Source organism: Mustela nigripes, chromosome 2 (assembly GCF_022355385.1).
Source record: "Mustela nigripes isolate SB6536 chromosome 2, MUSNIG.SB6536, whole genome shotgun sequence".
Classification (NCBI taxonomy): domain Eukaryota; kingdom Metazoa; phylum Chordata; class Mammalia; order Carnivora; family Mustelidae; genus Mustela; species Mustela nigripes.
In genome coordinates this window covers 123,899,040-123,921,395 of record NC_081558.1, presented here as the reverse complement: position 1 = coordinate 123,921,395, position 22,356 = coordinate 123,899,040, and the positions used below count along the sequence as shown (strand labels likewise).

General features: G+C 42.1%; 1 long non-coding RNA gene across 3 annotated transcripts in view; it reads left to right on the top strand.

The window, feature by feature from the left end:
• Window positions 1–4,076: 4,076 nt before the first annotated feature.
• Window positions 4,077–22,356, top strand: part of LOC132010085 (uncharacterized) — a 39,760-nt gene continuing 21,480 nt past the window's right edge. For 2 of the 3 annotated variants that reach the window (XR_009402146.1, XR_009402148.1), the window contains exons 1-4: window positions 4,077–4,214; window positions 17,525–17,683; window positions 18,062–18,236; window positions 18,411–18,491. This is a non-coding gene — a long non-coding RNA (uncharacterized LOC132010085). Of the gene's footprint in view, window positions 4,215–17,524; window positions 17,684–18,061; window positions 18,237–18,410; window positions 18,492–20,871; window positions 21,011–22,356 lie in introns of those variants that run through there. The other variant, XR_009402147.1, reaches the window with a different exon arrangement.

Genomic DNA, 22,356 nt, shown 5'->3' with positions numbered 1-22,356 from the left:
GTTCCCTCTCTCGTTGTGTCTCTCTCTGTCAAATAAATAAATAAAATCTTTAAAAATATATTTAAAAAAAACACATTTCACATAAACGAAAAGCAACATTTTTTTCCCTTCTTGTTTATTTTTGATTAAGAAAATCACATTGAGAATAAATAGTGAATTAACACAAATGACAACAATTTAGAAAAGCGTTTTCAGCATAGAAACATTTCAGGAGTAGAATAAAAAAATATTTCACACATAAAAACTCATCTTGATGATGTAGAATTTGAAACTTCTAAAACTTACAAAATAAACCTGTTAGCCTATAATTTGGACTCCCACTCCCACTGAGGCAAAAATAGACAAGAAAAGTTTGAAGAGTATCATATCCTTTTATATTGGATTTTTACATATGCTAGAGAAACACATCACTAAAATTCCAGCCATTGCCTTATTCATAAGAATGCACACTGAGATGTTATAATGCTCTCTTGCAGATGTTTTCTTTTCAACCAACTTGATCAACACAATAGCAAAGTGGTGCATGAATTTGGGATAAAGTAGAACAACATGTCTGACTGTCTTTTTTTTTTTTTTTTAAGATTTTATTTGTTTATTTGACAGAGATCACAGTAGGCAGAGAGGCAGGCAAAGAGAGAGAGGGGAAGCAGGCTCCCTGCTGAGCAGAAAGCCCAATGCGGGACTCGATCCCAGGACCCTGAGATCATGACCTGAACCGAAGGCAGCGGCTTAACCCACTGAGCCACCCAGGCGCCCATGTCTGACTGTCTTAACAACAGCTGCTTGGCTATCTGTTCCGTAGAAGGCATTGAGTTCCACTATATGAAGGCTGTGTTTTTCTTTTATTCTGGCCAAAGCAGTCATCTAGTGCTAAGGCAGCTATCATGGTTGGTTGGCCAGAACTGTAACCCGTATCTGTGAAGGAGGACTCTCGATTGATCATTTTCAGCTAATTGGCAGGGAGCAACTGTTCACGGCCATACAAGGATGTGTATCTTCCAGCTCTGAGCTGCAGCCCATTAATGGTCATGAAATCAATTTAGTGGATTGCATTCAGCATTTTTAAGAAATTGAAATAGAATAAAAAATATTATTAATATAGTAAAAGTAAGCATGGTTTGGTGAAACTCAAATTTCATCCATATATATACTCATCTATAAATCATTACATATGGATATACAAATATATAATTCTGTGTAAACCTCTTTCTCTATAATACACACATTCTGTGGTTACTCTGGGTAATATATTTCTCACTGTAAAAAAAATAATTTAAAAACCACTGTTCTAGCAGCAGTGAGAGAAATCATAACTACCAAATCTTCTTTAACCAATGGAAAACATTTTTTTTAAGATTTTATTTATTTATTTGAGAGAGAAAGTGAAGGAGAGTGCACAAGCAAGGGACAGGCAGAGGAGAGGGAGAAGCAGGTTCCCGTTGACCAGGACCCTGGGACCCTTTGACCTGAGCCAAAGGCAGATGCTTAACCAACTGAGTTACTCAGGTGCCCCTAATGGAAAGCATTTTTAAGAGATAACAACCAACCATTCTCTTTGTTCAGCCTTGCATTGTGTTCCAAACACGCTACTTTCCTCAACAGGTCGTGAAAACTTCACAAGGAACCTCTTTGTCTGCAAAACTATGATGTCAACATTCCCCAAAGCACCATGTCTTAACACCTTCACTCCTAGAACACACAAGAGAAATGGCATTCACACGAGCCTAAACCACACAACCCTTGGCCATGTCTGGATTTCCCAGCTGTGGCAGAGATAAGGTCTTGGTCATGTGATAGGCCTTCAGAACTCTCTGTAACTTCGTTTCCTTCTCTCATTCAAAAAAGCACAATAGAAAATAGAAATAATAATAGTAATAGAAAATAGTGACAGTGGCCAGGATACTTGAATCCACTCTAATACTTTAAAAAGAGAGTGAGAGGGGCGCCTGGGTGGCTCAGTGGGTTAAAGCCTCTGCCTTTGGCTCAGGTCATGATCTCCAGGTCCTGGGATCGAGGCCCGCATCAGGCTCTCTGCTCAGCAGGGAGACTGCTTCCTCCTCTCTCTCTGCCTGCTTCTCTGCCTACTTGTGATCTCTGTCAAATAAGTAAATAAAATCTTTTAAAAAAATAAATAAAAAGAGAGCAAGAAAGAGAGAGAAGAAATCATTTGCAAACTTCAATTTCTTATAACCCTTATTAATAACAAAGATTTGAGATGCCTCACCACCTTGTCATTGACACAATGTAGTAGAGCATTGCTATGGAGAGCTGAGTGTGTTCATGTCTCTCTCTCGCTCTGTTTATCCACAACTGCTCTTGGTTTTCCATATAACTGGCCTGTTCAGTATCTTTTGAAGAGGACACCCAGGCACCAAACACAAAGGAGCATACTCTAGGAGTAGTGTCTAATTGCTATCAGAACAGGGAACCGTCATGAGTAAGAAAGACTCCAAAAGTTCATCAGCGTGAATGACTTTACCTTAGGTCGCTTCTTTTCTGGCTTAAGATCAGTTATGAAGCATATTCATCTTCTTCCCTGTTTTTCCCTCTCTTTCGGTTTAGGGCTTTGGATAAAGACCAGGTCTGTGGTTGGAAGGTTCGAGGGTGATGGAAATGCAAAGAGCAGATCATAATAGGTAACAAATCCCTATACTTTAGAACTCAAACTCCATCTGTCTTTGATGGGAAATGGAAATTCGGGGAGTTGAAAGGACTTGTCAAGAGTCATGAGGCTTCCTAGAGGCAAAGACAGTGGAAACGTCCTGGCGCTGAGATTCCCCAACAGTAGCCTTTCTCTGGGGGTGGACTAGGCCCCAGCCTACCTGATTTATTAGAAGCCCGTTCTACTGATAATAGTTGTGCCTCTCAGAGTGAGGAGTGTCAGGCCTTGTGGCAACTTTTGGAAAAGAGGTAACAAAGGGAAAATTTTGAGGCACTAAAGAAATGCTACTTAATTTATTCATTTAATGAACTCCAGTTCGTTAAATGAACTCCTGTGCACAGATGCACAGGATGCAAAGAAGGACAAGACTAAGCCCTCTCTCGTAGAGTGTATACCGTAGCACAGAAGAAGACCACATGTGCACTTAATTATGAGACAATACTGGGAGGTTATAATGGTGGAATAAACCAGGGCCATATCTAAAGAGAAGTTATGGTGACTTTTGCCAGGGCTTGAGCGGATGTAGGGATTTGGGGGATATGTGTGGGTGTTGGGGGCTCATGCAGAAACCAGGTCAGCCGTGAAGAGAAGCGATCGTGTGAGGAGTCCAGTTGGAGAGGCGCAGGTGGTCTTGCTACAGACTCAAACTTTCTTGTGGGACTCTTACTAGAACGGAGACTGTCATTCAGAAGGCAGAGGGCAAAGCCCGAGATTCGGCATTTCTAACTAGATCCAGGCGGTTCCCTTGCAGCTTCTCCACAGACCACACTGTGAGGAGCGGAGGTTGAGGGAAATGAGAGAAGAGTTCTCATTGCAGCCCTATCTCCTGTAATTGGTGATATCTGGGTAAATTCCTGAGACTCCCGCTTCCTTATCCGAAAGAATGGCCATAATGTTATATACCTTGCAGCTTGTAGAGATTGAATGAGAATGTAAGCACTGTGCTAAGACAAAGTAAAACTCAATTAAAATGAGTTCTTTTCCTATTGTTTTAGAATTACACCATATAATTTGGCTCCAAAAAACAAGATTCACGTAGAAAGCCCTCTCATATGAATCCATTCAAACTCTCATAACCCTTTTTCAAAGTAAATATCCCTGATATGTATTTGTTTTTACAGCAAATTAAGGCATTAAGATTTTCCCTGAGGCAATAACAAAACAATGGCCAAGTCAGATAAGAATTCAGGAAGTATTATGCCTAGTCCCATAACCTAACCACTAACCCACTCAACCTTGCCCTTAATGAAGTAATGTGGTAAATGGGTGAAACATGGGAAATTTTGGAACTTCCCTATATATCCAAGGGAAAAGGCCCTGCAATCATGTGGTTTCATAAACCTAAACTTTCTATAATGTGTTTGGAAATTAGATAATCTGAAATAAACAGTAACCACATTTGCAAAGGGTTTCCTTGGATCTTTTTCTTACATATCAAGACGTTGAACCTCAGATAAATTGTGAGTCGGGAATGTCAGATATTTTCACCTGTTTTACAAATGAGGACACCGAGGCCCGGAGCAGTGAAGTGAAGTGACTGCTTCGCTATCCTGTAAGTTGTTTTCTTTTTGTTTTTTAAGATTTACTTATTTGAGAGAGAGTGCACGTGCCTGCTCACACGTGGGGGGTGGGGCAGAGGGAGAGGAGCCCAGGCAGCCTCCCTGCTGAGTGCAGAGGGGGCTCAGTCCCAGGCCTTTGAGATCAGAACCTGAGCGGAAACCTAGAGTGGGCAGGCACCCCGGTATTTTAAGTTCTTAAGGAACAGAAAGCCATGGCCCAGTATGGCTCACCTCCAAGGAATCTGGTTTTGTCTGCTGAGGTGGGAGGCGAGCACAAGAGGGAGGTGGGAGGAAGAAGGTAGGGGGTTGTGTTGAGGGTGGGCAGCAGGGCAGAAAAGATTCCCCAAAGAGTGGAGTATGGCTTTTGCCTTCTGGTCACTTGTGGCATTAAAGACTTAGTGCCTGTGCTCACAGCTCCAGTTTGTTGGGCTAGAGTTAAATAAATCACACACTGGAGGGGGAATGAAATCTCATGTGAGATTTTAAAACATTTTGGCAAATTCACAAGGAGCATTTTTGGGATTCGCCCAATTTTTTTCTTGATTTCAATATGCCTTTTTTTTTTTTTGGCTTCAGTTTTTTCCTGTTTTCTCTATTTTTTCTGATAAAATTCCAATTTGAGGAAGTTGGCAAATTATGAAAACACTTATATGAAATTCAGATTTCCTTCCTCATGTATGTATTTCAATATTTATTAATACCTGGGAAGCATAAAGTTATTTTAATGAGGATCCTTTAAGTAATGGGATTGGCACTTTAAAGGTAGAATTGCTATTTTGTACATGATGACAAGTCATTTGGATTCTTTTTTTTCTTCAGATGAAATTTGAGTGTCCTACTAAAGTTGAAAAATGAAAAAAAGTATAAGTAATACTTTAGGAAACTCTATAGCACAGACCACTAGGCGATAATGTATTTTATTTGACAACCTACTACCAAGCGATCTTTAGTTACTAACTTTTAGACTCATTGATCGTAGATGTTTATAACAATAACACAAAGGAACAACAAGATTCATTGAACAAATACACTTGATAAATGTTGCTTGGGCACAGCTGAAACCATGATAGAGAAGCTCCTGCCCCTAAGAAGCAAACATTCCAGTACTTCCTGAAATATTTCTTTTTTTGTTAAGATTTTTATTTATTTGAGAAAGAGAGAAGAAGCAGGGGGGAGGGGCAGAGGGAGAAGCAGGCTCCCCCCCTGAGCAGGGAGCCCAATGTGGGGCTCAATCCCAGGACCCTGAGATCATGATCTGAACTGAAAGCAGATGCTTAACTGAGCCACCCAGGTGCCCTCTCAAATATTTCTGATCATGAAATAATTTGTTCATTATCTTTGGAGTTGAATATTTTATTGTATCTAAAAAAATTATAAATCAGCAATTGATTATAACATGCTAAATGTGATCCTTCACTTTGTATTAAAGAGGCCTTGAAGGAGGAACCATATCTCAGCCAGCCTTTTATAGTTCTGTAATGACCAGCCCAGTGCTTTGCTTGTAACAGGCACTCAGTAAACACTTGTGAATTCAAGTTTTTGGATGGAATTATTCAGAGAATTTGATAAACTGACTGCATTAAGTACCAGAATTTCTTAGATAAAAAGATATTTTTCATTCTAAATTCTGTGTTGCTTTTCAGGATCAAATATGAGACTGAGGTGAATAGGCCATCGATCTGTTTGAAAGCATATAAATCATCCTTTTCTAACTTTAAAGAAGCAAGAACAAAGCTATTTGAACATTTTTTTTCCTCCTATAATGACAGCTCTGGCCCTTGTCATTAGCTCATGATTGTTACAAAGCAGTAAAACCTGATCAAAACAACATAGGTGCCTACAGGTCAGCACACATCAAATCTCAAATCCCAAATAGGTTGTAAGAGTCATTAAGATTGGATTTCCATAAGCTATGACATTTAGGAATTCCCTACAATCACAAATAGTACTCACTGGTAGAGTGAGTGCTTTAAATGAACTTGCCTATCTCAAGAGCATCAAATATCCAGATAATAGAAGGGCTTATACCCTCCCTGATAAAAACAACTATCTCTGTGGAGACTTGTTACCCTCTTCTAATCTAAATATGAAGCTTGAAGCCTGATATTTGCTTCAGTTACTTGTCTGTTTCTTCCAAGCCCTATATGGATCTGACAAATGATATGATTTCTTTTTTTTTTTTTTTAAGATTTTATTTATTTATTTGACAGAGAGAGATCACAAGTAGGCAGAGAGGCAGGCAGAGAGAGAGAGAGGAGGAAGCAGGCTCTCTGCTGAGCAGAGAGCCTGATACGGGACTCGATCCCAGGACCCCGAGATCATGACCTGAGCCGAAGGCAGCGGCTTAACCCACTGAGCCACCCAGGTGCCCCTGATATGATTTCTTGAAGCGAGGATTATTAGGATCATATTTTGTAACAGTACTGACTCTACAGACTTTATTCTCTTTTATACTCAGCCCATTTCCATCTCTTTTGTCACTATTGCTCAAATAATTTAATAAAATTAAACTGGATTGTCTGGATCCCAATAAAATATAAGTAACAAAGCAGGCTTTCCTACCTTGCCCATTGTGCTGAGGACTGACCAGCTGTAACATTTCACAGTTCTTATTTAGAGAAGAGCCAGAGGTGGTAGCCATTGACTCTAAGACCATCCAGAATATCCAAAGCTTCTTGAACAACGAGTGGCGTGCTGGTAAATGTTTAACAACCAACTCCCTGAAAAGGAAAGGAAAGAACCCTGTTTTATAGTGTTTGTTGATTTCATGGTACAATTTCTCCCACTGTAGCTGTTTTCAGGCTGATAATGTGAACTCTCGGAACCCACTCTTGGGAAGAGGTGCCACAGTGGGCTCTCGCCACTCGGTAGGTATGACTCCATCACACCGCTCAGTAAAATAAAGCACAAAATGCATCATCTTTTCACAAAACCGCTAAAAAAGATTTCAAGGTCTGATCTGATATAATGATCGACAGAAAGGCATTCCAAGACGTGTCTCAAAATACAAAGCCCTTACGAAGTAAGAGGGATGACATTTCTCCGACCCAGAAGTCATAAAAAGAGAAAGTGCAAGACCTCAGCTTTGGTAACAGAGTTAAGTGTTACTATTTTTCTTTATCAAGATATTGTCACCCAACGTTGTATGATTTTGACGGGTGGACCTTCACTCGTCTTAAGAGTAGAAAGTGTATTATTCCTTGTTGTCAGGGAATACGTATTTTACAGATGTGGGGTTTTTTTGTAAGTAGAGTTTATCCCTCTAATCAAAATGTTTAAATATTAATCTAATTGCATTGCATTAAAAATTTGAGAAAATATAGCAATTCTCCGACTTCTTAGAAAATGTGTAATATGATGATGCCTTCACATTCCCTGGTTTTTCATTTAGGACATTAAGAAAGACTTTAGACTGATCTGTAAAACTCTGCAGTGCACTGAGGAGTTATTTAAATAAATTGAGCTGCAGGGATCCCCCACTCACTGTTGTGTGGTTTGAGTATTTAGGTTGGCTTTTTATATTTCTCCTTTGGATTCAGCCTTTGCACCTGCTGTGAGCTGTCACTTGCTGTCTGAGTGACGGCCTCTGGCTCTTTCACTGTCTCCTCCCCATTTCTAATTTGCTGCTTCCAACCTGCTGAGGGCTAGGAAACAAAGCAGCTAGCCCACCTTCTCTCATCTTATGTATTGCATAGACTCGGAGAGAGGGCCTGGGGGGAGTTAAAGGGCAATGATTTCCATCCATCAATTCTGACAGCTAGTTTCCCTACTGGAACTGAATCTGTACATTTCTGAAGACAAAGGGGAAAGGTACCAGCGTGGCTCTTGTCCTGTACCATTGACGTTGGGGCTGAGATCTATACTGGCCACAAATTCACCAAGATACTACTATTTTCTCTCATCTTGCAACACCTTGAAATATTAAGAGTGTCTTTTTTCCTATCTCAGGACGTCACAAAGAATAGACCCATCCTACTATTCGGAGTTGGATTCCGGACATGAGATCTGTCCCCTCTGCTCCCCTATTCAGAGTTCTCTATTGCCTCTAAATTGTCATCTGTACTCACATCGGGAAAGACAATTCAGCCTACAGCTTGGGATCTTTCTTCTCTAGCCTTCCCCCTCCTCTAGCCACCATAGGTAAATCTTATGCACAGAAATGATGTGTAGATCTTAAGTTTACGATTCAATGAGCTTGGATCAAGGTATGCATTTGAATATCCATCATCCCAATGATGATATCAGACATTCTGTCATCCCAGAGAGTTGTCTCGTGTCCTTCCAGTCAATTCCCACCCCTCACAGGCAGTCCCTGTTCTCATTGCCTGTTTCTGAGTTTTGTCTCTGACTTCTTTGGCTCAACATGGAGTTTTGGGGATTTAGCCATCTTGTTGTACATATTAGTGGTTCATTCCTTTTTACTGCTGAGTACCACTCCAATGTATACAGACACCACAATTTGTACATCCATACTCCTGGTGATGGGCACCTGGGGTGTTTCTGGTTTGGAACTATTATGAAGAATACTGCTGTAAATATTGTAGGATAAGTCTCTGTGTGAGCATTTTTTTTTTTCATTTCTTTTTTTTATCTCTCCTAAGGCAAGCACCTAGCAACGGAACTGCTGGGTCAAAGGATAGGTGTATAATTAACTGAATTTTTTTCTCAACATCTTTTTTTTTAAAGACTTTTTGTATTTGTTTGACAGAGAGAGAGATAGCAAGAGCAGGAACACAAACAGGGCAAGTGGGAGAGGGAGAAGCAGGCTTCCCACCCAGTAGGGAAACAGATGCAGGGCTCAATCCCAGGACCCTGGGATCATGACCTGAGCTGAAGGCAGATGCTTAACGCCTGAGCCACCTAGGCTCCCCTTTTCTCAACATTTTTAAATGAAAAATTTCAAATATGCAGAAAAAGTGGAAAGAGCTATACAATGAACAACCGTTTTCCAGTACCTAGCCCCTAAATTCTACAAGTAGCATTTTGCTAATTCACTTTATCACCTACCGCATATCTATTCCTCTATTTACCCATCAATTCATCATCTTTCCTGATGCATTTCTCAGTCAGTTGCAGACTTCAGTCTACTTCTAAATACTTCAGCATGTATCTTGCTGACTAGAGTTCAGTATTTGTTTACAGATTTTTTTTATAAAAAAGGTTTTATTTATTTATTTGACAGACAGAGATCACAAGTAGGCAGAGAGAGGTGGGGGAAGCAGGCTCCCTGCTGAGCAGAGAGCTCGATGCGGGGCTCGATCCCAGGACCCTGAGATCAGGACCTGAGATGAAGACCTGAGCTTTAAGCCACTGAGTCACCCAGGTGCCCCTCATTTATAGATTTTTTTTTTTTTAAGATTTTATTTATTTATTTGTCAGAGAGAGAGCGAGCGAGAGCGAGCATAGGCAGACAGAGTGGAAGGCAGAGTCAGAGGGAGAAGCAGGCTCCCTGCAGAGCAAGGAGCCGGATGTGGGACTCGATCCCAGGACGCTGGGATCATGACCTGAGCCGAAGGCAGCTGTTTAACCAACTGAGCCACCCAGGCGTCCCTATAGATTTTTTTTAGATATAATTTATATACAGTGACAAGCACCAATCTTAAATGTGCTTTTGATGAGTTCGGGTAAATATAACCCAAACTCTTACCAAGATACAGAACATTCCCATCATGCCAGCAAGTTCCCTCAAGAGAGCTCCCTCTTTCCACTTAACCCCCACTTCCATTCACCATATGCAACCACTGTTGTGAATTGTGCTTTTATCCAAAGTTAGTTTTGCCTGTTCTAGATCTTCATATAAGTGGAATCATATCATGCGTACGCTTTGGAGTAAGGCTCCTTTGACTCAGCATAATGGCTTTATGTTGCATATATAAGGAGTTATTACTTTTTCTTTTTCGCCAAAAAAATGGATATACCACACACTTGTTTAGCTATTCTTTTGTTCATGGACACCTGGGCTGTTTTCAGTTTGAAGCTGTTATGAGTGAAGCTGTTAGAAATATTTTCTTTTTTAAAATTTTATTTAAATAATCTCTATACCCAGCATGGGGCTTCAACCCATGACCCCAAGACCAAGGGTCGAATGCTCTTCCGACTGAGCCAGCCAGGTGCCCCACCTTTTTTTTCTGTTATAAATATTCTTTTTTTTTTTTTTAAGATTTTATTTATTTATTTGACAGACAGAGATCACAAATAGGCAGAGAGAGAGGGAGGAAGCAGGCTCCCCACTGAGCAGAGAGCCCAAAGCGGGGCTCAATACCAGGACCCTGGGATCATGACCAGAGCTGAAGGCAGAGACTTTAACCCACTGAGCCATCCAGGTACTCCTGTTATAAATATTCTTATACAGATATTTGTTTTCATTTTTCTTAAGTACATCATTTATCATTTTTCTTAAGTAAATACCTAAGACTAGAATTATTAAGTCAGAGAGTAGGTATACACTTAGTTGTGCAGTTGTGGGACTGTATTTAAAGTGGTCATTCCATTTTACCCACCAGCATGTATGAGAGTCTCAATTGCTCCAGACACTCACCACACTTGGTAAAGTCATTTTTTAAAAATTTAGTTAGTCTGATGGTGTGAAATGATGTCTCATTTGTGGTTTTATCTATATGTTCTTGATGGCTGATGATATTGGCTATGTTTCCAAGGCCATTTTGGCTATCTGTACATCTTCCTTTTTGAAGTGGTTTCTCATTTTTAAAATGGAGTTTATTTTTTATTGTTGGATTGTATTGGTTCTTTATATATTCTGTCAGACATACATTTGTAAATATTTTCTACTAGTCTGTGACTTGCTTTTTTATTTTTTTAACAGTGTCTTTTGAATAGCTATTTTCATTTTGATGAAGCCAAATTTATTACTTTTTTATAGTTAACACTTTCTGTGTTGTATTTAAAGGAAACATTGCCAGTTTAAAGGTTGCAAAAATTTCTCTGTTTTCCTCTGTTAACATTACAGTTTTAGCTTTTACATTTAGCATGGTGATTTTTCAAAGCCTTTTCTGAAGTCCAGAAAACACTACCAGTACATGTATTGGTAAGATACAAAAGTGGGAACCAATAACTGAGTTCATTATCTTTGTCTTAAATCTTCTTGATTCTCTCTTGAACCATTTGTTTATAATTCTAAATGCTACTCAAATCATGGTTGTTCTTGTAAACAATAAGAAGGAATTCGTGTCTCCTCATTCCTAACACCGGGAGAAAATTTATTTTGTAGTCCTGTTGCTCTGCTGGATGAATGCTTCCTGGTTTGTGAGCTGAGCCAGAATGGGAGTCCACAGGGCAACACGCAATACATTGCAAGACAGGACGGTTTCAGGCACGATGCCCCAACAGCTGTTGTGTAGCTAGTTTGCCTACTTTGAGTAGCAAAATTTTCTTTCTTTCATTTTTTAAAAGATTTTATTTATTTATTTGAGAGACAGAAAGAACACAAGCAGGGGGAAGGGCAGAGGGAAAGAGAGAAGCAGGCTCCCCACGGAGCATAGAGCCCTTACATGGGACTCGATTCCAGAACGCTGGGAGATCAGGACCCGAGCTGAAGTCAGGCGCTCAACTGCCTGAGCCACCCAGACACTCCTGAGTAGCAGAATCTTGATTAAAATTGTCAAAGACTCCTGGATCAGCTGCATATTCTTAATGTAATCTTAATATTTGGAACCTTATGAAGTTTTATTAACTGACCGCGGTGACAGTACACTATAGAATAAACGTGTGTGTGTGTGCACGCGCACACTCACGTACACGCGTGTTCATAGTAAAATATACAGACTATTTCTTCCACGAGGTCTCCAGCCTTCCTTACTGACAAAATGGGAAAGACCTTCAAGAATCGCAGGGACTTTTCTCTCCTTGGGCGGCTTTGTTTCCGTTCCCATGATGCCAGGTCTGCACCGTCTGTGGCTCCTTCATCATGCAGTAGTGGCCGGGGGACAATGGCTTCCTTGTGTCCAGACACTTAACACCAGTGGCAGAAAGGGTTCTGGCTGTCTCTGCACAGGTGCTCGAAGCTCAGGTTTTTCACTTTTCTTTTTTCTTTTTGACTCTTTACCAAGCTCTTTTCCATAACTCGAGCTAAGCTCATATTCGTCTCACAGAGCAAAAGGAGGTCCCCGTGCCTCCCGTATATCCCACCCAATTCCTGGGCCAGTCGCCGTTTCGGTCCCCAGAACAGCAGCTATGTTCTTGAGCTCTTCTCTACCCTTTTGCTCACGGTCTTTAAATGACAGCAGCGAGAGGGTTACGTACTTTTTGCTTCAGCTGCTGGTAGAAGACAGTTTCTCGATATTCGAAATTGAGCAGGTTTGAGAGAGTTCTTGGATATCGGCATTCTGAGTCTTGACTTTTAACACCCCTTTGATTCCAGTGGCTTTGCCCCTCATCGTGTTCCACTTGGTTCCCAAAAGACACAGCCTCCTTCGGCTAGTAGGATTTGCTTAAAATAAGATAAATATTTTATTAAAAATATATTCCTGGGGCGCCTGGGTGGCTCAGTGGTTTAGTATCTGCCTTTAGCTCAGATCATGATCCCAGGGTCCTGGGATTGAGTCCCACATCAGGCTCCCTGCTCAGCAAGAAGCCTGCTTCCCCTTCTTCTGCTTATGTTCCCTCTCTCGCTGTCTTTCTTTTCTCTCAGTCAAATTAATATATATATATATTTTTTTAATTTATTTCCATCTTTTAATAAATAGAATTCCCATGATGCTGAATAATCAGGTGAACTAAAATTTTAACTTTTTAACAGTTGTTTCAAGCTTCTTACCAGCATGGCCTTTGTTGAGATGCCTACTCCTTTAAATTATGCAACCATTAATAATTCTCACTCCACAACTGGTTTAGCTTAGTCTAAAAATATGGACATTTAATTATACCAAAGTCAGTAAATACGACCATTTTTTTGCACGAGAATTCTTGGGAAAACATTTTAACCATCGAAAATATCATTAATTTAAAAACTAATTAGACTAAATAAGATTTGGCAAGTTCCACCCTAAAGACAGATCGCTCATATTTTTCTTAATTTGTTCATGCACGTTACCATGGAGACGGTGAAGTCAAAACACACAAGCCAGTGTATTGTTCAGCTCTGCACTTCCTACTATAGATTTGATTAAGTAATTCTGGCCTACTCATGTTGAGAATCTGAGAACATAGCATTGTTTCTTTTGTAAAAACATGGTCAGCATTCAGACGTGATCAATAAGGCAAGAGGAATTCGATCTTATTTGTAATCTTTGCTCCTTCTAATGTGATAAAATAAGAAGGAGGTAAATTGCTTCCTTCAATTAGTTATTTTTGTGGTAAAGGTAATGCCTCTGATTCATTCTGCAGAACAGGGGGGCTTGAGCTTGTAAAAAAGGCTGAAAAAACTGCTTCTTTGGTGAATGAGGCAGGTGTCCTTTCAGACTAACGCACCAAAAAAGGCGATTTGTAGGCTCATTTCCTTTGCAGATGCCTTGAATATTACTCTTCATCTTCCTGCCCTACATTATACTTAGAACAATAAGAAAATGTACCTCCTTTTTAGGAAGGTATGTTTGTGGTCTTGTGATATTTTTTCTTTCTTTTTTTTTTTTTTAAGATTTTATTTGTTTGCTTGACAGAGATCACAAGCAGGCAGAGATGCAGGCAGAGAGAAAGGGGGAAGCAGACTCCCCTGCTGAGCAGAGAGCCCAATGTGGGGCTAGATCCCAGGACCCTGAGATCATGTGTGGTTTTGTAATTTTGCCTTTTTGAGACCCACTCGTGATGTGCTTCTGCTCTCTTATGATAACGTTGCTTCTGTCTCCCCTGGAGCTCACCTAGAAACTCAAGATGTTATGGTCTCTATATTCTGTTTCTTTTGCCCTTAAGACTGGCAGAAGAGCCATTCCTAATACTTTCATGGAACCCATTTCATGAAGGATGTCCCCAGCAGCTTAACAAAGATAGGTTCTGCCCACACGGAAGTCCCTTTTCTGGCAGTTCATGAGGACATAGAAACAAAAACGCCTTAGATTTGCTTTGTTTTGTCTTTTGAGTGAATTAAGTCTGAATCCCAGAGAATATCAGAGACCATCCCGCCGGGGCCCTCTCCGCATCACCAGGAAAACTAAAGGGACTCTCTTTAGGACATTACTTTCTTTCTTTTTTTTTTTTTTTTTTTTAAAGATTTTATTTATTTATTTGACAGAGAGAAATTACAAGTACACTGAGAGGCAGGCAGAGAGAGAGAGAAGGAAGCAGGCTCCCTGCCGAGCAGAGAGCCCGATGTGGGACTCGATTCCAGGACCCTGAGATCATGACCTGAGCTGAAGGCAGCGGCTTAACCCACTGAGCCACCCAGGCGCCCCAGGACATTACTTTCTTTGTATCCGAACACTCCTGGGGAATTTCGAAGCTGACCAATGGTAACAGTCGGCTTCCTAGCCAGGGTTTTATTCAGCAATGGTCAAGTCACTCAGGCAGCTGAATAATTCCAGTCCTTTTCTAAAAATGTTCCTGCTGCACCAAACAATGAAATGATTTCATCTCGAGTACAGAAAAGCCTCACTCTTTAGGTTTTCTTGCTTGACTCTGTATGGAAAATATTTCAAAAATAGCTCATTAATGTATTTCTTTCCAATAATTAAAACATGAATATTTAATCCAATAATTACCTGTCGCCCCAGTAGAAGAACGATGGGTACAATTTCTAACCGAGTCATAGAGTACGACACAGGCTCTGCGATCGCAATCACAGAAATGCTCTTTCTCTCACAGCCCTGAACTCGGAGCATATACCAGATGTCCGTGGCACACATCTCAGCCCTGGTTACTCTGTAAATACCAGCGTCGAGAGTGAGCTCATGGGAAAGGAACTATCCATTCTCAGCAGCCCAGTAGATGGTGTGTTGGAGAGCTCAGAGCAGAAGCGGGCCACCTCCCCCCTGCCCCGTCTCGCTGCTTTGGAGGTGGAGGTGGGGGGGACCGTTCCTCTGCCTCGGGAAACCTCGGCCCTCCCCTCCAAGGAGAGCTGGGACAGATGGGCAGTGTACTTGACAAGGAACCCCTGAACCCTGGCTTCAACGCCCTTCTCCTGTACTTTAAAAGCAGTACTGTATTTTTTAAGTGTTGGAACTGGCAGCTTTGCCGGTCACTGGCTCCAGTGAACAATCCTCCATTCAAATCCAGCAGCCCCAGCCCAGATCTAGGGGAAAGCCGTGCTGAAGGACACAGAGGGAGGCCTCTCTGCCCTCCACCATGCGGAGGGCGAGGGTTATGTCAGGCGCCCCGAAGATTCCAGAGCGGGGATTTCAGCGGAGTTTTCATACAGCAGCTATTATACCAGTTTCACAAGGAGGATTTACGAACTGCAAGGAAAAAAAAAAAAAAAGGGCGACGAAGAAGTTTACCCTAGTTGGCTTCCTTTTACTGGTGCCACCAAGGTCTGAGCCTCCCCAGATCTCCTCCAAGCGGGAGGCCTGTCTCCCTCCCTCACTGGAGGCCTCTTCAGCCAGGCCAGATTTTGTAGTACTAACATTTCTAAGTAAACAGCAGAATAAAATGTCCCTTTCAAAGAAGCCAGGGCAGAGTGGAGGTGAGGGAGGATTGTTGGTTGCAGTAAGACAAGGAAAGACAGAAGAGCAAAACAGGAGGAAGAAAGGTGAAGTAACTGCTGATGGGTTTAAGTCCTGTAAGACGAATGGGTTTGACTAGCTGCCCGTGACGGCGGTACCTTCCAGCACACACGAGTACAGGCGCACACGCACGCGTGCTTCCCTGGGCAGCCCACTTCACTCAGCCTGAATCCTTGATGCGTTTCCCAAATCAGCTATAACAAAGTGCCAGAAATTGGGTGGCTGATGGGGTGACTAGATGACTCAGTCTGTTAAGCGTCTGCCTTCGGCTCAGGTCATATTCCGGGGTCCTGGGATCGAGCCCCACATCTGGTGCCCTGCTCAGTGGGGAACCTGCTCCTCTCTCTCCCTCTCCCTCTCCCCCAGCTTGTGCTCTTTGTCTCACCTTCTCTCTCAAATAAGTAAGATAAAATCTTTAAGAAAGAAAGGAAGAAATTGGGTGTCTGAGGACAACAGAAATGTGTCCACTCACAATTCTGGAGACCAGGAGTCCAAAATCAAGGCCTTGACAAGGCCAGGCTCTCTCTGACAGTTCTAGGGGAGAATCTTTCCTTGCTTCTTGCTTCTGGTGTTTGCCAAATATCAACCCTGCAACATAACCATCTTCCCCACCAGTCCTCAGCTCATCTTCCCTCTGTGTGTCTGTCTCTCTGCATTGGAATTTTTCTTTTTGATGAGGACACCGGTCCCCTCGGATTAGGGCCCATCCCGAATGGCTTCATTTTAACTTGATTAGCTTTGTTAATTGCTCTGTTTTCAAGTAAGGTCCCCTTCTGGGGTACTAGGGATTAGGACTTCAGCGTATCTTTTTTGGATGACACAATTCAACCCATAACAGGTCCACATTTGCGAAGCACCTCCCACTACTTTGTGCTTAACCTCCTCAAAGGTTGTTCAGGGTAGCAGGGCAAGGAAGAAGAACTTCTCAAGGGAGATGAACCTTTAGATCAGGGCACTGGGACAAATAGGGGGAGGCTGGTTTTTCTAGTATGCTGGGATGTAGACATAAAAGCATCAGGAAGGAATAGACCTCTTGTCTCCTGGGGACTCTGTGTACCAAGCCTGTATCCGGCACTTTCGTGATCACCTTGTGTCTTCAACAGCTGGATCACCCACTTCATTTTCACTTTGCCTTTTTTTCAAATGCTCCTTGAAGATTTTTGCCCCATAGATGACTATGGATATGCTTTAGTAAATAACATCACTCCATGGTACGCCTGGGTGGCTCAGTGGGTTAAGCGTCTGCCTTTGGCTCAGGTTGTGATCCCAGAGTCCTGAGATTGAGTTCTGCATGGGGGGGGGGGGGGTCTTGCTCAGCAGGGAGCCTGCTTTTCCCTCAGCCTGTTGTTCCTTGCTGTGTCAAATAAATAAATAAATAAAATATTAAAAAAAAGAAAAGAAAAGAAAAAGAAAGAAAGAGAAAATAACATTACCTGGACAAATTCTTAATTTTGTAGATGAAGAAACTGAGGGCCAGAGAGGCCAAGTGATCTCTTCCAAGTTGCACAACTTATTGGTGTCAGAGTAGGGCTAGAATCCAATTTGTCTGACTCCCACTCTAGCAGTCTTTGTTTCAATGTTGCCTTCCTATTTGACCGGACATTATTCGCAGGTAGGAAATAAATTCAACCTTATTTTAATCCTACTCTTCTACAGAGATGAAATCAAACAACTTCTTAATTGTTTGTCCCCAGGACGGGAGCAAATTGCATATGGCTGGAGTATAATACGTATTTCTTGCGCCAGAATAACCCTGCCCTTACTGGGGCCTGTGTGGAAGATGGAAGTTCCGAGAGACATGGATACAGATCCTGCCTTGAAGGCGTTCATTGTCTTGTAACTGATTCAGAAATGTAAGGAATTAATCAAGCTCTAATGGAATAAGTGTCACAAGAAAGATTTTGAACAAGTCTAGAGGGATCTTGACAATGGCTAACAGTCATATGGGTCCCATGGACAGATTTACAAGGCATGGTCAGTGGAGCGGGGAGGGTGGGGGTGGCCGGCGGGTCCAGGAAGGTTTGTCCAGGTTTGTGATGGCTGACTGTGTAGGGTCCTTGGGGCAAACAAGTCATGAGCGTCAAAAAAGGAGAAAGGAAATGTAGGTTGGAGCCAGTTCCTTAAGATTCTTCATGCAATACTAAATCATTTAGACTTTGTCTATGGGTAATACAGGTCCAAAGTTGGTTTCAAAGCAGGGAAATGACAGGAATCTGATTTCTCCCCTTCAGAAACAGGGAGAAGGTGAGGCTGAGACCAAGGAACCCTCGGAAGCACCAAACCTCACCGCCTTTGACGCCCAACACTAGTCCAGGACCTTCGAGCAGAAACGAGCAACATCAAGGGACACCCCCAACCCCCATTTGGGTTCCAGATCACACCCTAGGGCTTCCAAGAAAAGCAGAGGTCCGTAGTAAGCACTGAATACCCAGTTTACCTGTGGGAAAATCCAGCTCCAATGCTGCAGAGAAAGCCCCTGACACGTTGTTAGGAAAGTGTCAGCAGGAGGGAGTCCCTGACATTTCAGAAATCCCTGTCCCCCTCTCTTTGTCCTTCTCAGTCTGTGTCGTTAATTTCCAGGCCGTCACCATAGCAGGAGCCAGGGAGCACCTCGGCATGCGTGTGGGAGTGTGTATCTGGCGGGGCCTCTTGGAGCCATAGGTATGTTCTGAGTTTCATACCCAAGTAAACGCTGAGTGGTAGACGCAGCCGCTTTCCTCCAAGGTTAAAAGCAATAAGACTGTCTTTGTGCCTTTGTGGTCTGACTTTTCACAGGCTATTATGAAGGGTTGGGGAGGTGGGGTGGGGGAGAGCTTAATCCATATAATTTGCATGTTAATGTCCAGTCTAAAAATATTCACTGTGAGAGGAAAAAACATTCTTTAAAATATGCTTCAGGGGAACAACATTTCAGTTCTTGTCATCCGAGTGCCTAGCAGTAAGGGAAAGGACATCAGCTCATTGCAAATTAATTTCATTTATTACAAGCTTTCAGATCCAACAGTGCTACTTAGAGTTTTGGTAAAACATCATATTTTTACACTTCTTAAACCCGGAGTAGATTAAGGAAGCTCAGAAAGAGATTCTTTCGAAAATTTCCATTCTTCTCCTCCCTCGACACACGTCTCAGCCACGTGCTGGGAGCCCCAGACTCTGCGGCCCACGGGGGTCCTCCACTTGCCGCCCCCAGTATTTCCTCAGGAGCAAAAATTAAATGGGGATGCGCTTTCCCGTCAGTCCTTTTCATGACAAAAGAAAAGGAATCCATATTTCCATAATCAGATACATAAGGAATTTTGTGATTTATGCAAATCAGGATATCAGTTTCTCCTCCTAAAGGGAGAAACAAAATTTGTCTTTGAGGAAAATATCATGGGCAGCTAGGAGTTCAGTCTCTCTCCTCTAAAACTTGTCTGAGATGGTGAGCCCCCTGGGCGTTCCTGCAGGGTGGCCTGAAAGGGACTGCTGTTACCTGCTGAATCACCCTCCCCACATCCTGGCCCTCCTGCCTGCTCCCTGGGGGGTGTCTGCCCTTTCAGTAATGGCCACACTTGCTCAGAGAAAGATGAGGTCAGCAGCTGCGTGCATGTCAAGGATGGCCAGAGAATGGCCTCTTCACATAAACTGGGTCCACCCTCAGGAGGTAGGAAGACTACTACCCTTTCCTGTGTACTTAACTCAGCAATTTGGGCAAATGATGAATAGAACTTGGAGGTTCTTCATGGCTTTCTTCACAATTTCCATTCCCTTAATGTCTTGCGAAAATAAAACCTTTTAGGTCTCTCTCTAAGTCTTTAAGGGTGAGGAGGGTAACACAGGAAGCTTTAGCAATAACAATTAAACATACAGTGAGAGTGGAAACTAGGGCAAAACAGATCAGGAAATCTGGATTCTGGGTTTAGCCGTCATCTTCCTGTATGATCTGAGGGCCATCAGTTGACCTCTGTGGAATGTCCTTCTTCTTGGGGATATTGCATTAATTCACAGAGATACATACTATTGATATGTTTCATGAAAAGAGAAGGGTGACCGAAAATATTTTCTTAAAGCAAGTTCGATCCCCATTGTGGGACTTGAACTCATGACGCCAAGATCAAGAGTCACATCCTCCCTGACTAAGCCAGCAAGGTACCCCCCAGAATAGTTTTGGGTGTTTTTTTTTAAAGATTTTATTTATTTATTTGACAGAGAGAGATGACAAGCAGGCAGAGAGGCAGGCAGAGAGAGAGGAGGAAGCAGGCTCCCCGCTGAGCAGAGAGCCCGATTCGGGGCTCGATCCCAGGACCCTGAGATCATGACCTAAGCCGAAGGCAGAGGCTTTAACCCACTGAGCCACCCAGGCCCCCTCAGAATAGTTTTTGATAGCAAATACAGAAAGGAACTGAGAAAAAGGCAGAGGTTGGGTGGCGGGGGGAGAAAGGAATCAGGTCACAGACCAGTGTATAGGAGAAGGGTATGGACGATCAAAGGACTTGTCAGCTCAGAACCGAAGGGAAGAAGCCCAACGTAGTTTTGCCCCAGCTTTATCCAGAGCCAGAATAAGCAATCTTCTGCTGCTAGATCAAAGCATGAGAAAAACACAAAGCATTTTTGGACAGAAGAGAATTTTTTTTAAGATTTTATTTATTTATTTGGCAGAAAGAGATCACAAATAGGCAGAGAGGCAGGCAGATAGAGAGAGAGGAGGAAGCAGTCTCCCTGTCAAACAGAGAGCCCGATGCAGGACTCGATCCCAGGACCCTGAGATCATGACCTGAGCTGAATGCAGAGGCCCAACCCACTGAGCCACCCCGGCACCCAGAAAAGAATTTTTTAAAGACAAGATGGCATGTGAGCATCTTTTTTTAAAGCCTTATTGATGCGTGCTCGCTCAAATCCGTTGACTTGTCCCTCTTGGCAGATTTATTTGGTGAGAACACATGTCATCCCGAAGACACAGTAACCCATAGGGTACCTTTAACTAAAGATATTTATGTTGTTGGATTTTTATCCCAAGAAACACTGGGAATCGATGAGCTTGCTTTCTTCTTCCCTGTTTCAGAGCGATGTGCATTGCTGTCCTCAGCCGGGGTTCTGAAGAGCGTGCACGTGTTGGCTGTGGCCATGACAGATAATCAAATCAATAAACATTGATGGGACACACCCTTAGATTTTAGGTGTCACTTGAAGACACAAGGAAAATAAGTCACGGGCCCTGCCCTCAGAAAGAAGCAGATGTGTAAACAAGCAAATTATAACACAGCATCCTAAGTGCCATGACACACCATTGCCAGGGCATCCAGGAGGAGGAAATGATTAACTCCTTCTGGGAAGGCTTTGCAGGAAGGACAAAGATGTGGGGGCAGAGAGATTTTATCACACAACCTCTTGAATTATTTATAGAAGTGTTGTTTTTTTAAATGTGGGGAGGGGAGAGTTTCATGATCAAATAATTTCTACAGGCCCCTTATTGTAAGATTTACTATACTATTACAGGTGTAATTTTAGTTAAGTTTCTTAATCTCTCTATACTTTTATTGGTTTAATTATAGACTGATGATAGGAAAACACACTTCATATCATTATTGTGATCGTTGTAAGATATATCTATATATACACAGATACACACTCACACACACACACCTCTAATAAGTGGTATACCCTATTCCCACCCACCAGGAGACAAAATAATTAGGGTTTGTGTATGATGACAAATAAGCCAAGAAAAAAAATGACAAGGATTATTCTAACATTGAAGTGGTATCTTGAGTTCTTTTCTTTCCGAAAATGAGAAAAAAAAAGTCAATAGTGAGAACAGAATATCTTTATGGCACATATCATCTGGCAAAGACACGTTAATAAATGTATGTTCAATGAATTCCAAATAGTCTTCTTCAAGATCAAGTTCAAAGATGACATTAAAAAGCACCTCCATTTGTGTGACAGGATGGGTCAGTGACGGGGGATAAACAGATAACACTGCAGGGCTGTAGATGCTGGGTGAAATGAATGCTTTTGGAATCGGACAGCTTGCTTTTTATTTTGTAAGACCCAGAATGGAAAAATGAGAACTGTTGACAGTGCTTCGTGGAAGTACTCTTGAGTAAACTAGGGATAACATTACACCAAATCTTTAGCAACAAAATATTGCTAATTTTAATTGCACTGCATGGGCCTGCTCTTAAAGAAGAGATTTTACATTTTTAAACCTTGCTTTTTTTTTTTTTTAAGTCTGTGTATGTATATGTGTATGATGTATTCTCTATGCCCAACTTGGGGCTTGAACTTATAGCCCCAAGATCAAGAATCACACGCTTCTCTGACTGAGCCAGCCAGGTGCCCCTATGAAAGAGTTTAATATTAATAACTTCTATTTTTTTAAGGCCAAATAGTTCAAAGCATTGGCTTTGGGGTCAAATATGCCCAGGAATTGAAATTCCAGCTCTCACTCTTAGGTGTAGGACTTGGGACAATTCACTCTTTCTCCCTCTCTCTCTCTCTGGGCCCTCATACGTAAAATAGAAGCACTATTAACACCAACTTCACA